Source organism: Crassostrea angulata, chromosome 2, assembly GCF_025612915.1.
Source record: "Crassostrea angulata isolate pt1a10 chromosome 2, ASM2561291v2, whole genome shotgun sequence".
NCBI lineage: Eukaryota > Metazoa > Mollusca > Bivalvia > Ostreida > Ostreidae > Magallana > Magallana angulata.
The window spans coordinates 47,483,187-47,494,452 of NC_069112.1; positions in this window are offsets into that span (position 1 = coordinate 47,483,187).

An 11,266-nucleotide genomic window follows, 5' to 3' on the forward strand; every position below is an offset into this window, starting at 1 on the left:
ATATTTTTCACACATTTATCAAACTCTGACTCTGACGATTCGGAATTTATTTTTATTTCCAGGAATCGGATGATATATGCGTTACATAATTGCAAGGATATTAACATTTTAGGCAGATTACATTTCATCTGTAGTACAGTTAAAAGAATTATTAAAAATGTCAACAGCGTATTACTATTATTATTGGGCATTTTAAAGTATGAAAATTTACCGTCTTAGCGGCGTCTATAGTATGAAAAGTCCCAGTATTAGCGCCGATGGTCGGTCCAACGTTTATTGTTAAAAGCCAGTTGATGATTCAAATAGATTAACTTTTTTAATGTAAGAGTTTCCAAATGATCAAGTTTCGAATTAATAGGTAATGTCCGCATACTAGTATTACCGTAAACATCTCTATTATTAAACAGACATATTATGTAAATACGTAGATATACAAGGTGGCTATTCCAACATCGGATATTTCCAGGCTACTCCGGTGCTAATTCTGGAATGTTTTCTTTTTAGACGCGGTTAGGACGGACAAGTTTCATGATGGCGAACATACAACAAACAACATGACAATCGGCGAAATAAACATGGATGTTGCATGAAGATTTCAGCAAACTGACACTTATTCTTGATGAAAATTGTGTAAGCAATTTGGTGTGTCATGGCATCGTGCCGTGTTTGTTGTGACTAAAAATCTAGTATTTGCCTTGTACATGTTTGAACATTCAGAATTCCATAAACATGGTCAGTAGAGGGTTAGGATTCATTTTTACTGATACTCAAAGCAAATCTATTCTTATTGGAGTTTTGTATTTTGGTAATCACCTTTATCAGTTTTGTCCTTTGAATGAATATACTTCACACGATAATGTCATAAGTTTTGCATAAACACCAACGACGTGGGATACTTGTTTCCAGGAATCAGATCATGTATGTGTGACATAATCGCATGCGAAGACAATATTTGGGCAGTTTATGTTCTATTTTGAATACAGTATTAAGAATCATAAAAATGTCGACAGCCTAGTATAATTATTATTGACCATTTTAAAGTATGAAAATTTACTGTCCTAGCGGCCTCTAAAGTATAAAAACTCCCAGTATTGGCGACGGTTTTTGGCTGAGCGTTTATTGTTAAGAAACCAGTTGATAATTTTAATTAACTATTTTTATGTAAGGGTTTCCAACTGATCAAGTTTTGAATTGATATGTAATATACGGACAGTAGTAGATCTGTAACAAGCTCTTTGAATGAACAAATAAGTAATGTGAATCTGTACATGTACTCAACGCCTGTTACGCAATATCCAATTTCAAGGTTACTCATATACTTGAATCAAATGAAGTCCCATGGGAATTTTACATTTTTTTCACACATTTATCAAACTCTGACTCTGACGATTCGGAAATTATTTTTATTTCCAGTAATCGGATGATGTATACGTTATATAATTGCATGGATATTAACATTTTAGGCAGAAATCATTTCATCTGTAGTACAGTTAAAAGAATTATTAAAAATGTCAACAGCCTATTACTATTATTATTGGGCATTTTAAAGTATGAAAATTTACCGTCTTAGCGGCGTCTATAGTATGAAAAGTCCCAGTATTAGCGCCGATGGTCGGTCCAACGTTTATTGTTAAAAGCCAGTTGATGATTCAAATAGATTAACTTTTTTAATGTAAGAGTTTCCAAATGATCAAGTTTCGAATTGATAGGTAATGTCCGCATACTAATATTACCGTAAACATCTCTATTATTAAACAAACATATTATGCGAATACGTACATATACAAGGCGGATTTTCCGACATCGGATATTTCCTGGCTACTCCGCTACACATTCTGGAATGTTTTCTCTTTAGACGCGGTTAGGACGGACAGGTTTCACGATTGCGAACAGACAACAAACAACATGACAATCGGCGAAATAAACATGGATGTTGCATGTAGATTTCAACAAATTGACACTTATTCTTGATGAAAATTGTGTAAGCAATTTGGTGTGTCATGGCATCGTGACGTGTTTGTTGTGACTAAAAATCTAGTATTTGCCTTGTACATGTTTGAACATTCAGAATTCCATAAACATGGTCAGTAGAGGGTTAGGATGTATACAGTCGTTCAGGGAACAAACAAATATTTAATGCAAAAAACATGACAATACAAATGAACCAATTTCAATATTTATTCAGTATAAAGAATTATAGAAAAAGAATCGGCGACCTAATACAATTATTATAATGCATTTTAAAAGATGAACAATTATCGTCTTAACGGCGTCTAAAGTATGTATGATACCCGTATAGGCTCCAGATCTTTGGTTTAACGTTTATTCGAATAAACACAGTTAACTCTATTTTTTGTAATAGTTTCCAAAGGGTCAATTTTGGAACTGATGTGTAATGTCCGGGCACTGATTACACTGTAACAAGCTCTTTAGTTTAACAGATTAGCCAAGTAGTAACGTACACGATCACGGCGCCCATTCTGATATTACAAGATTCATTTTTCCTGATACTCAAAGCAAATCCATTTTTTATGGAGTTGTGTATTTTGGTAATCACCTTTATCAGTTTTGTCCTTTGAATGAATATACTCCACACGATAATGTCATAAGTTTTGCATAAACACCAACGACTTGGGATACTTGTTTCCAGGAATCAGATCATGTATGTGTGACATAATCGCATGCGAAGACAATATTTGGGCAGTTAATGTTCTATTTTGAATACAGTATTAAGAATTATAAAAATGTCGACAACCTAGTATAATTATTATTGGCCATTTTAAAGTATGAAAATTTACCGTCTTAGCGGCCTCTAAAGTATGAAAACTCCCAGTATTAGCGCCGGTTTTTGGCTGAGCGTTTATTGTTAAGAAACCAGTTGATAATTTTAATTAACGATTTTAATGTAAGGGTTTCCAAGTGATCAAGTTTTGAGTTGATATGTAATATACAGACACTAGTAGATCTGTAACAAGCTCTTTGAATGAACAAATGAGTTATGTGAATCTGTACATGTACTCAACGCCTGTTACGCAATCGCCAATTTCAGGGTTACTCTTATACTTGAATCAAATGAAGTCCCATGGGAATTTTACATATTTTTCACACATTTATCAAACTCTGACTCTGACCATTCGGAATTTATTTTTATTTCCAGGAATCGGATGATATATGCGTTACATAATCGCATGGATATTAACATTTTAGGCAGATTACATTTCATCTGTAGTACAGTTAAAAGAATTATTAAAAATGTCAACAGCCTATTACTATTGTTATTGGGCATTTTAAAGTATGACAATTTACCGTCTTAGCGGCGTCTATTGTATGAAAAGTCCCAGTATTAGCGCCGATGTTCGGTCCAACGTTTATTGTTAAAAGCCAGTCGATGATTCAAATAGATTAACTTTTTTAATGTAAGAGTTTCCAAATGAGCAAGTTTCGAATTGACAGGTAATGTCCGCATACTAATATTACCGTAAACATCTCTATTATTAAACAAACATATTATGCGAATACGTACATATACAAGGTGGCTATTCCAACATCGGATATTTCCTGGCTTCTCCACTGTTAATTCTTGAATGTTTTCTCTTTAGACGCGGTTAGGACGGACAAGTTTCATGATGGCGAACATACACCAAACAACATGACAATCGGCGATATAAACATGGATGTTGCATGTAGATTTCAGCAAATTGACACTTATTCTTGAAGAAAATTGTGTAAGCAATTTGGTGTGTCATGGCATCGTGACGTGTTTGTTGTGACTAAAAATCTAGTATTTGCCTTGTACATGTTTGAACATTCAGAATTCCATAAACATGGTCAATAGAAGGTTAGGATGTATACAGTCGTTCAGGGAAAAAACAAATATTTAATGCAAAAAAACATGACAATACAAATGAACCAATTTCAATATTAATTCAGTATTAAGAATTATAGAAAAAGAATCGGCGACCTAATACATGGTTTAACGTTTATTCGAATAAACACAGTTAACTCTATTTTTTGTAATAGTTTCCAAAGGGTCAATTTTGGAACTGATGTGTAATATCCGGACACTGATTACACTGTAACAAGCTCTTTAGTTTAACAGAATAGCCAGGTAAATACGTACATGATCACGGCGCCCATTCTGATATTACAAGATTCATTTTTACTGATACTCAAAGCAAATCTATTCTTATTGGAGTTTTGTATTTTGGTTATCACCTTTATCAGTTTTGTCCTTTGAATGAATATACTCCACACGATAATGTCAAGCTTTGCATAAACACCAACGACTTGGGATACTTATTTTCAGGAATCAGATCATGAATGCGTGAGATATTCGCATACGAAGACACTATTTGGACAGTTTATGTTCTATTTTGAATACAGTATTAAGAATCATAAAAATGTCGACAGCCTAGTATAGTTATTATTGGCCATTTTAAAGTATGAAAATTTACCGTCTTAGCGGCCTCTAAAGTATGAAAACTAGCAGTATCAGCGCCGGTTTTTGGCTGAGCGTTTATTGTTAAGAAACCAGTTGATAATTTTAATTAACTATTTTTATGTAAGGGTTTCCAACTGATCAAGTTTTGAATTGATATGTAATATACGGACACTAGTAGATCTGTAACAAGCTCTTTGAATGAAGAAATGACTTATGTGAATCTGTACATGTACTCAACGCCTGTTACGCAATCGCCAATTTCAGGGTTACTCATATATTTGAATCAAATGAAGTCCCATGGGAATTTTACATATTTTTCACACATTTATCAAACTCTGACTCTGACGATTCGGAATTTATTTTTATTTCCAGGAATCGGATGATATATGCGTTACATAATTGCAAGGATATTAACATTTTAGGCAGATTACATTTCATCTGTAGTACAGTTAAAAGAATTATTAAAAATGTCAACAGCCTATTACTATTGTTATTGGGCATTTTAAAGTATGACAATTTACCTTCTTAGCGGCGTCTTAAGTATAAAAACTCCCAGTATTGGCGACGGTTTTTGGCTGAGCGTTTATTGTTAAGAAACCAGTTGATAATTTTAATTAACTATCTTAATGTAAGGGTTTCGAAGTGATCAAGTTTCGAATTGATATGTAATATACGGACACTAGTAGATCTGTAACAAGCTCTTTGAATGAACAAATGAGTTATGTGAATCTGTACATGTACTCAACGCCTGTTACGCAATCGCCAATTTCAAGGTTACTCATATACTTGAATCAAATGAAGTCCCATGGGAATTTTACATTTTTTTCACATTTTTATCAAACTCTGACTCTGACAATTCGGAATTTATTTTTATTTCCAGGAATCGGATGATATATGCGTTACATAATCGCATGGATATTAACATTTTAGGCAGATTAAATTTCATCTGTAGTACAGTTAAAAGAATTATTAAAAATGTCAACAGCCTATTACTATTATTATTTACTGATATGTAGTACAGTTAAAAGAATTATTAAAAATGTCAACAGCCTATTACTTTTATTATTGGGCATTTTAAAGTATGAAAATTTACCGTCTTAGCGGCGTCTATAGTATGAAAAGTCCCAGTATTAGCGCCGATGGTCGGTCCAACGTTTATTGTTAAAAGCCAGTTGATGATTCAAATAGATTAACTTTTTTAATGTAAGAGTTTCCAAATGATCAAGTTTTGAATTGATAGGTAATGTCTGCATACTAATATTACCGTAAACATATCTATTATTAAACAAACATATTATGCGAATACGTACATATACAAGGCGGATATTCCGACATCGGATATTTCCAGGCTACTCCGGTGCTAATTCTTGAATGTTTTCTTTTTAGACGCCGATAGGACGGACAAGTTTCATGATGGCGAACAGACAACAAAAAACATGACAATCGGCGAAATAAACATGGATGCTGCATGTAGATTTCAACAAATTGACACTTATTCTTGATGAAAATTGTGTAAGCAATTTGGTGTGTCATGGCATCGTGACGTGTTTGTTGTGACTAAAAATCTAGTATTTGCCTTGTACATGTTTGAACATTCAGAATTCCATAAACATGGTCAATAGAGGGTTAGGATGTATACAGTCGTTCAGGGAACAAACAAATATTTAATGCAAAAAACATGACACTACAAATGAACCTATTTCAATATTTATTCAGTATAAAGAATTATAGAAAAAGAATCGGCGACCTAATACAATTATTATAATGCATTTTAAAAGATGAACAATTATCGTCTTAACGGCGTCTAAAGTATGTAAGATACCCGTATAGGCTCCAGATCCTTGGTTTAACGTTTATTCGAATAAACACAGTTTACTCTATTTTTTGTAATAGTTTCCAAAGGGTCAATTTTGGAACTGATGTGTTATGTCCGGACACTGATTACACTGTAACAAGCTCTTTAGTTTAACAGAATAGCCAAGTAGTAACGTACACGATCACGGCGCCCATTCCGATATTACAAGATTCATTTTTCCTGATACTCAAAGCAAATCCATTTTTTATGGAGTTTTGTATTTTGGTAATCACCTTTATCAGTTTTGTCCTTTGAATGAATATACTCCACACGATAAAGTCATAAGTTTTGCATCAACACCAACGACTTGGGATACATGTTTCCAGGAATCAGATCATGTATGTGTGACATAATCGCATGCAAAGACAATATTTGGGCAGTTTATGTTCTATTTTGATTACAGTATTAAGAATTAATAAAAATGTCGACAACCTAGTATAATTATTATTGGCCATTTTAAAGTATGAAAATTTACCGTCTTAGCGGCCTCTAAAGTATGAAAACTCCCAGTATTAGCGCCGGTTTTTGGCTGAGCGTTTATTGTTAAGAAGCCAGTTGATAATTTTAATTAACGATTTTAATGTAAGGGTTTCCAAGTGATCAAGTTTTGAGTTGATATGTAATATACAGACACTAATAGATTTGTAACAAGCTCTTTGAATGAAGAAATGAGTTATGTGAATCTGTACATGTACTCAGCGCCTGTTACGCAATCGCCAATTTCAGGGTTACTCATATACTTGAATCAAATGAAGTCCCATGGGAATTTTACATATTTTTCACACATATATCAAACTCTGATTCTGACGATTCGGAATTTATTTTTATTTCGAGGAATCGGATGATATATGCGTTACATAATCGCATGGATATTAACATTTTAGGCAGATTACATTTCATCTGTAGTACAGTTAAAAGAATTATTAAAAATGTCAACAGCCTATTACTATTGTTATTGGGCATTTTAAAGTATGACAATTTACCGTCTTAGCGGCGTCTATTGTATGAAAAGTCCCAGTATTAGCGCCGATGTTCGGTCCAACGTTTATTGTTAAAAGCCAGTCGATTATTCAAATAGATTAACTTTTTTAATGTAAGAGTTTCCAAATGATCAAGTTTCGAATTGACAGGTAATGTCCGCATACTAATATTACCGTAAACATCTCTATTATTAAACAAACATATTATGCGAATACGTACATATACAAGGTGGCTATTCCAACATCGGATATTTCCTGGCTTCTCCGCTGTTAATTCTTGAATGTTTTCTCTTTAGACGCGGTTAGGACGGACAAGTTTCATGATGGCGAACATACACCAAACAACATGACAATCGGCGATATAAACATGGATGTTGCATGTAGATTTCAGCAAATTGACACTTATTCTTGAAGAAAATTGTGTAAGCAATTTGGTGTGTCATGGCATCGTGACGTGTTTGTTGTGACTAAAAATCTAGTATTTGCCTTGTACATGTTTGAACATTCAGAATTCCATAAACATGGTCAATAGAGGGTTGGGATTCATTTTTCCTGATACTCAAAGCAAATCCATTTTTTATGGTGTTTTGTATTTTGGTAATCACCTTTATCAGTTTTGTCCTTTGAATGAATATACTCCACACGATAATGTCATAAGTTTTGCATCAACACCAACGACTTGGGATACATGTTTCCAGGAATCAGATCATGTATGTGTGACATAATCGCATGCAAAGACAATATTTGGGCAGTTTATGTTCTATTTTGATTACAGTATTAAGAATTATAAAAATGTCGACAACCTAGTATTATTATTATTGGCCATTTTAAAGTATGAAAATTTACCGTCTTAGCGGCCTCTAAAGTATGAAAACTCCCAGTATTAGCGCCGGTTTTTGGCTGAGCGTTTATTGTTAAGAAACCAGTTGATAATTTTAATTAACTATCTTAATGTAAGGGTTTCGAAGTGATCAAGTTTTGAATTGATATGTAATATACGGACACTAGTAGATCTGTAACAAGCTCTTTGAATGAACAAATGAGTTATGTGAATCTGTACATATTACTCAACGCCTGTTACGCAATCGCCAATTTCAAGGTTACTCATATACTTGAATCAAATGAAGTCCCATGGGAATTTTACATTTTTTTCACACATTTATCAAACTCTGACTCTGACAATTTGGAATTTATTTTTATTTCCAGGAATCGGATGATATATGCGTTACATAATCGCATGGATATTAACATTTTAGGCAGATTAAATTTCATCTGTAGTACAGTTAAAAGAATTATTAAAAATCTCAACAGCCTATTACTATTATTATTTACTGATATGTAGTACAGTTAAAAGAATTATTAAAAATGTCAACAGCCTATTACTTTTATTATTGGGCATTTTAAAGTATGAAAATTTACCGTCTTAGCGGCGTCTATAGTATGAAAAGTCCCAGTATTAGCGCCGATGGTCGGTCCAACGTTTATTGTTAAAAGCCAGTTGATGATTCAAATAGATTAACTTTTTTAATGTAAGAGTTTCCAAATGATCAAGTTTTGAATTGATAGGTAATGTCCGCATACTAATATTACCGTAAACATATCTATTATTAAACAAACATATTATGCGAATACGTACCTATACAAGGCGGATATTCCGACATCGGATATTTCCAGGCTACTCCGGTGCTAATTCTTGAATGTTTTCTTTTTAGACGCCGCTAGGACGGACAAGTTTCATGATGGCGAACAGACAACAAACAACATGACAATCGGCGAAATAAACATGGATGTTGCATGTAGATTTCAACAAATTGACACTTATTCTTGATGAAAATTGTGTAAGCAATTTGGTGTGTCATGGCATCGTGACGTGTTTGTTGTGACTAAAAATCTAGTATTTGCCTTGTACATGTTTGAACATTCAGAATTCCATAAACATGGTCAATAGAGGGTTAGGATGTATACAGTCGTTCAGGGAACAAACAAATATTTAATGCAAAAAACATGACACTACAAATGAACCTATTTCAATATTTATTCAGTATAAAGAATTATAGAAAAAGAATCGGCGACCTAATACAATTATTATAATGCATTTTAAAAGATGAACAATTATCGTCTTAACGGCGTCTAAAGTATGTAAGATACCCGTATAGGCTCCAGATCTTTGGTTTAACGTTTATTCGAATAAACACAGTTTACTCTATTTTTTGTAATAGTTTCCAAAGGGTCAATTTTGGAACTGATGTGTTATGTCCGGACACTGATTACACTGTAACAAGCTCTTTAGTTTAACAGAATAGCCAAGTAGTAACGTACACGATCACGGCGCCCATTCCGATATTACAAGATTCATTTTTCCTGATACTCAAAGCAAATCCATTTTTTATGGAGTTTTGTATTTTGGTAATCACCTTTATCAGTTTTGTCCTTTGAATGAATATACTCCACACGATAATGTCATAAGTTTTGCATAAACACCAACGACTTGGGATACATGTTTCCAGGAATCAGATCATGTATGTGTGACATAATCGCATGCGAAGACAATATTTGGGCAGTTTATGTTCTATTTTGAATACAGTATTAAGAATCATAAAGATGTCGATAGCCTAGTATAATTTCTATTGGCAATTTTAAAGTATGAAAATTTACCGTCTTAGCGGCCTCTAAAGTATGAAAACTCCCAGTATTAGCGCCGGTTTTTGGCTGAGCGTTTATTGTTAAGAAGCCAGTTGATAATTTTAATTAACGATTTTAATGTAAGGGTTTCCAAGTGATCAAGTTTTGAGTTGATATGTAATATACAGACACTAATAGATTTGTAACAAGCTCTTTGAATGAAGAAATGAGTTATGTGAATTTGTACATGTACTTAACGCCTGTTACGCAATCGCCAATTTCAGGGTTACTCTTATACTTGAATCAAATGAAGTCCCATGGGAATTTTACATATTTTTCACACATTTATCAAACTCTGACTCTGACGATTCGGAATTTATTTTTATTTCCAGGAATCGGATGATATATGCGTTACATAATCGCATGGATATTAACATTTTAGGCAGATTACATTTCATCTGTAGTACAGTTAAAAGAATTATTAAAAATGTCAACAGCCTATTACTATTATTATTGGGCATTTTAAAGTATGAAAATTTACCGTCTTATCGGCGTCTATAGTATGAAAAGTCCCAGTATTAGCGCCGATGTTCGGTCCAACGTTTATTGTTAAAAGCCAGTTGATGATTCAAATAAATTAACTTTTTTAATGTAAGAGTTTCCAAATGATCAAGTTTCGAATTGATAGGTAATGTCCGCATACTAATATTACCGTAAACATCTCTATTATTAAACAAACATATTATGCAAATACGTACATATACAAGTTGGCTATTCCGACATCAGATATTTCCTGGCTACTCCGCTAGAAATTCTTGAATGTTTTCTCTTTAGACGCGGTTAGGACGGACAAGTTTCATGATGGCGAACAGACAACAAACAACATGACAATCGGCGATATAAACATGGATGTTGCATGTAGATTTCAGCAAATTGACACTTATTCTTGAAGAAAATTGTGTAAGCAATTTGGTGTGTCATGGCATCGTGACGTGTTTGTTGTGACTAAAAATCTAGTATTTGCCTTGTACATGTTTGAACATTCAGAATTCCATAAACATGGTCAATAGAAGGTTAGGATGTATACAGTCGTTCAGGGAAAAAACAAATATTTAATGCAAAAAAACATGACAATACAAATGAACCAATTTCAATATTAATTCAGTATTAAGAATTATAGAAAAAGAATCGGCGACCTAATACATGGTTTAACGTTTATTCGAATAAACACAGCTAACTCTATTTTTTGTAATAGTTTCCAAAGGGTCAATTTTGGAACTGATGTGTAATATCCGGACACTGATTACACTGTAACAAGCTATTTAGTTTAACAGAATAGCCAGGTAAATACGTACATGATCACGGCGC